Genomic DNA, 6,000 nt, shown 5'->3' with positions numbered 1-6,000 from the left:
CCAAACCAAAAAGACCTTGCAGAAGGAGAGGTGTTACCACCCACCACCTGCCTCTCCAGCTGTCAAGATCCTGAGTCCGTTCATTAAAAATGTGCAGCTTTTTAAATTATGCACCTGATCATGTTTTCTGGAGACTATTGAACTGAACTGAAAAATATCCTCTCTGCTCTTTTGGTGGCCGGGTGACATGCCCTGCTCCAGAGGAATATGCTCTCTCCATCATTTTGATCGCTTTCCTTTAACTATTGCTGCTGGAGCCAGCGCTTGCGGGCACGGGACTGATACCGAGTCAGCGGTCTGTCGTCTCAGAGCGGTGGTACCGTGGGCCCCGAGAACCCGGCGGGTGATCTTAGCCAGTGGCAAAAGCTGTGTACTGGGCTTTACGCTGCTCTGGGCTCTACACTGGCCCATGCCCAAATGCAAAATTACAAATGTATTTTCTGTTTGGTTTTTTTTTTTCTTCCTTAGAAGCAAGTCATAAAAGAATACAGGTAAAAAGAGGGGGAAAGTGGGTTTTCTTCCCTTTGATTGATTGTTTTTATTTGTAGTCCAGTTAAAGCATAACAGCCCACTGAAAATACAGTGGGACATCTGTCCTTTATGCAATCTGCCAGAACAGGAGCAAGAAAAGAAATAAAGCAAATTTTCCTGTGTGTACACAGGTAAGTAAAAACCACCAACAACATGCACTCAGGCAACAAAGTAAACCAAAGGATAGTTAGTAGGGATCGTTTCTATTCAACTATGAGAAGCATTTGCAAAGACACTTGTGTTTTTTCTAGGCAACATCCCATGTGAGAACATGTCTTCTGGTTCAGCCAGCTCCTGTCTCCCCCGCTCTGAGAGCTACCAGCTCCCTCCGTCGGGTTTGTAATTATTCGTTCTAGTGTTCCCTGCTGGGATTGCCCCGATGGAAAACACGTGTGGGTGAGCAAGGAACAGCTCAGGCGTATGTCTGTGTTCATACCCGTCATGTAACCCCTTCCCTCGGAGCATCGCAGAGGGCTTTGCATACATTAATGACTCGTGCGCGTTCCCACCCTGCTGAGGGCTCACGCTTGTTTTACAGATGCGAAACCTGCAGTATAGAGGAAAGGAGTTTATTTAAATCAAAGGTGGCTGTAATAACCCAGCGCAAGCGTTTCCTTTCAGACCCATTACTCTTACTCTTCTCTCGGTCCTCCCTACCTCGCTGGGAGGACCATGCAAGGATGCTCTTTGGGGCACGTTGGTGCTGCTGATGCCCTGCTGCCCTCCCCACTGTCTGCTGCATCCTCATTCCCAGTGAACCCGCCGCAGCCTTAGCGGTGGCTCAGTGGACACGCATGTCCCTGTCCCCGCATGTGTCCGTGTCGGGCAGTGCGCACGCGTATGTGCACGCACGACACTGCAGCTTGCCCAGGCAGTGGGGGCAAAGGTGTTTCTCAGTTGGGGGCAAAATAAATGCGAGTTGCTAATACAGCCCTGGGATGCAGGCGGGCTGAGGAGCACAGCAAGAACAAGAGCCAGCTAAGCAGAAATATTGGCCTACATTTTTTTCTCCTCCTGGTGGAAGGCATGCGAGTTTCTATGGCAACTTGTGTTTTCTGTTCGTCAGGCCTACTGACTCACTTCTGGGGGAGCCGTGCAGAGAAAAAACATTGTTTTCTTTCCCTGCCAAGTCAAGTGGCTCCTTTTCTGCAGCCCGATGCTCTCATCTGAGCTCATCTGGCCGGTGGTTGAGGCTGGCACAGCTTTGCAGAATCAGCTTAAGGCCACAAGAAAAGACAGTCAAACATCATAACATCCTCATCTCCTTGAAAAATAATTGGAAATTCATTGAGTTTATCTGCTTTACGAGAGGGCACCAGCCTAGCTGGAACGCTGGGATGTGTGGGGCTGGCTGGGGCGGCAGCGCTGGGCTGTGCAGGAGGGCAGTGCCGTGGCTCCTGTGCGGTGGCTCCCGTGTGGTGGCTCCCGGCATGTCACGGTTCACCCCTTCGGGGGAAGGCTCAAGGTACCGTGCCTGTGCCGTGGGGTGGACCAGAGCAGCGCCCCGGTTGTGCTTGTGAGCACTAATGGGACAAAATGAACAGAGAGGCCCGAAGGAGACGATGCTGAGAGCGGCCGACTGCCCACGTGGTGGCTGTGAGGGGAATGAGAGCCAGCGAGGGGATGGCTCAGCGCAACAGAGCCCAGAGCCGGGCGGTGCACAGCACATGTGTTCCTAAGTACCTTTGTGGTGACAAGCCTTTTTTTTTTTAATCTACTAGTCCATTTTGTCTTTTACTGATATATTAGATCATCAGCCTGGCTTTAACAGCTGTATCCCAAACGGCTTCCCCCACACAGACCAGTGTCTGTTGCTAAAATATTTTATTTGTGGCTTTGTGGTGGCATCTCGAGCTTCCTGGATCAAAACTTCCATGGGAATGGACCGGCACGGCTTCCGTGGTCTCACCTGATCACCCCAGTTTTTCTAATTGGGAAACTTCCATAGGTATACAAGCTTGATCTTTCAGCAGGGCCCAGGGATGCTGAGTAACCATTTTTCCTTGAAATAGAGGGAGAGCTTTGCATCTACTGCTCTCAGGCTCCGCTGAAAATTCCAGCTATTATACCCCGGAGAACACTGTGAATACTCGCACCAGGAGCAATTCTTCTGAAGCTTTTTCTTTTGCCTAATCACAAACATATGGTACACTTTAAGGGAGATTATCTTTACATTGTTAGCTTTAAAATGCAGCTTTCTTCTAGCTTTGCAAGGTCACAGCAGCTATCCAGTTGAATGGTAGAGCAGAAATAAAATGTTAACGCAGCATGACCTTGGTCAATCAGTTAATCTTTCTCTACCCTATTTACTCCAGCAAAATAAAAATCCATCCCCACAGCCTGCAAAGTGCTTTGAGATCCTGGGGTGAAAGGTACATCATAAGGCAGAGTATTAATTATTTAAGTCCTGATAGTATACTTGGTAGTGGAGGGAATACAGATGAATCCACTATGATTGTCTGTTTGTTTATGTATAGCTACTATTTACATTGATTGCAGCCATGCAGCTGTCAGTAAACGGCACAGGTTGGAGTTTGCGGACACGGTATACAGCTTCTCCCTCTTCGTGATTCACCCCAGTAAGATTTAGAAATGACAGTGAGGTGAGTGAGGGCTCGAGCAGCAGCAGCACTGCTACTTCAGGGAGTGAGAACATTTTAAAAGACTTATGTCAGCATTTTATATGGAGCTCCTCATTAATTATACTGCAAGGGGGAGGAGGGTTAGGATGCAGCCAGCGCCGAGAGTCACCGTGCATGCTGTCAACCTGGCACGTGTCCTACAAACCGGTGGATGTGCCTAACGCAGGGGAGGCAAAGGCTCGTTCTGCTTGTTCCGTGTTGCAACTGCAGTTCTCGAGGTTTTGTGGGAAAACTGAATCTAAAATTGCTCATAAATTGGTTTACTGGTTGTTACATTAAGCTGGATTACGCAGTGTAAAGCATTGATTTTTAGATTTTAGATGCTGAATAATTTATGTGCACATGGCCTCCTAAACTAGACTGTGGCAGTTTGATTGCTTCGGCCCTTCTCAGAACAGATCCAGACAATGACTGTTTTAAGATGCAGGCAAACTTTGAACTCTCTTACTTTTTAGGGTCTGCTTTAAAAAAGGGGGGGTCTTTTCTAACATTATGTTATCTTGTTGAGGCCTTATTTTACAGTGTCGAATAGTGTCAACCTACTGCAAGCACAAAGCATGATTTTCAGAGCTGCTGTTCCTTAAAATCTGCTTTTGCTATCATTCCATTTTAATATGGCCATATATTACAATATAGAAATGTTCAATACAAGCATGAGTACATATAGACAGAAAGGAAGCATCGTATTTTTATGAACAGTGCAGATGTTGATCATAAATCTAAATAAAATCCTTTTTCAGAACTTTTGTCAAATTGAATTGGCTTGTGCCATTCAAAACCTTCTATTTTCACATATGTATATTGTAGAACACATTTAAAAACAAAATAGCATGTTGACACAGAAGTTATTTAACTGTGTGTTTGCACTGTCATTGTGCAGTGACTTCGTCTCTGAAGAGCTTAATACACTCCTGTATGGGTTTAAGTCGTGTACAGACATTGATCACAGAATCATAGCATAGTTTGGGTGGGAAGGGACCTTTAAAGGCCATCTAGTCCACCCCCCTGCCCTGGGCAGGAACACTGAACACAGAACACCTCCAGGGATGGGGCAGCCACAGCTTCTCGGGGCAACCTGCGCCAGGGACTCACCGCCTGCACAGCCAAGAACGTCTTCCTCATATCTCCTCTAAATCTCCCCTCTTTCACTGTCAAACCGTTCCCCCTCATCCCATCCCTCCCCTCCCTGATCCAGAGTCCCTCCCCAGCTCTCCTGGAGCCCCTTTAGGCATTGGAAGGGGCTCTGAGGTCTCCCCGCAGCCTTCTCTTCCCCAGGCTGAACCCCCCCAACTCTCCCAGCCTGTCCTCCCAGCAGAGGGGCTCCAGCCCTCCCAGCATCTCCAGGGGCTCCTCTGGCCCCGCTCCACCAGGTCCTTCTCAGAGGAACACCCCTTAATTCCTTTGGCGTATTTCTCTGGTGGATCCCTCTTGGCTCCCATGACCTCAGGAGCTCCTGGCTCATCTCCGTAAGGCTTGAGGTGTGCTGCAGTGTACCCAGCACGTCCCAGAGCAATGGGCTGCAGGCCCTCGCTAGCGCCCCATCCCTCTGACCTTGGTGTGTTGTCCCACAGCTTGTCATGGGCAAACCTGACATTATCCCCCTCCTCCTTCAAGCCTAGTTTAAAGCACATTCATGATAGGTATGTAATTTGTCCAACAACTTCATTTTATTTTTAATATTCTGCATCTTTACTGACTCTAGCAAACAGGGCAGAATGTGTTGATTATCCTCTTGCACTGGGTCAGCTTTGGTTAAATCATCAAAAGCAAGAAACATCTATTAAGTGTTCTTTTGCTGAGTCCTCAATTTAAATGAACTTGCAAGGAGCAGCAAATATTTTTCCTCCCATTTTCTCTAGACCAGTTTCTGCATCCCTCAGAGGTCAGAGCCTCCCCAGAGAGGAGCCCAATGGCTGAGAAACGCTGCTCTGAACAAGTCCCAACGCCACTATTCAGCAGTGCTGTAATAATCTCACCTAAATACACCACCTTCCATCCATCAAGTGATTAACCCTGTATATGAAAACCCCTCAGTAACTGTAATCACACAATGCCGGCTAGCAAACTGGTCTTTATACCGGCCTTTACCAAGACGGTGCATTATCCTCACACAATAAGTTATTGACACCATGTCTGAGGCTGACATTTATAGTGGGGCTATTGGCAGTGAGTGTTCGGTGCTGGACATAGCTGGCTGCTTATGGTTCTTTGCATCCTGCCCCGATTACGCCTGCTCACCCTTGGCTGTCCCAACACGCAGACGGCGATTGCTCCCCGGGCAGGGATGGCACGGCCCAGGCAGCGGCCAGGGCTCTGCAGGGAAGGACCTGAAGCAGTGCTCAGCCTCCTCGGTGTGTGGGGAAAGCCCAGGGTGTCCTCTCCGATGGCAGCGCTGGCTCTCTGCGTGCTGATGCCTCCTCCCTTAGTAAATCAAGACCTGGTTGACACTAGACATCCCCCTCCGTCACCTGAGCAGATGAAGTTCACTCACCCAAACTCTCTCATCCTTGTTTCTGACTTGGCCGTTTCACCAGCGTGTCCTCTTTTTGTTGGTTTGTTTTTATTTTAGTTGTAGACGTACACAGCTTTTGGTGGGTTAGCATTACAGACACGGACTAACGTGATGTTTACAGGTCTCTCAAACACTAGACAGGAATTCGGCAGTCTCGGATGGAACTGTTCCCCCTGTCTCACTGCAGAAAGGCAAGTGCAGCCCCATGAACAATTACCCGACTGGCTGATCAGTCTGGAAACGTTTGCAGAATTGAAGTAACATTCACACAGGCTGTGCTGACATTATGATGGCTTTGAAACAGAAAATAAGAGA

The sequence above is a fragment of the Vanellus vanellus genome, assembly GCF_965231255.1.
Source record: "Vanellus vanellus genome assembly, chromosome: 19".
NCBI classification, from domain to species: domain Eukaryota; kingdom Metazoa; phylum Chordata; class Aves; order Charadriiformes; family Charadriidae; genus Vanellus; species Vanellus vanellus.
Note: the sequence above shows the minus strand (reverse complement) of the source record.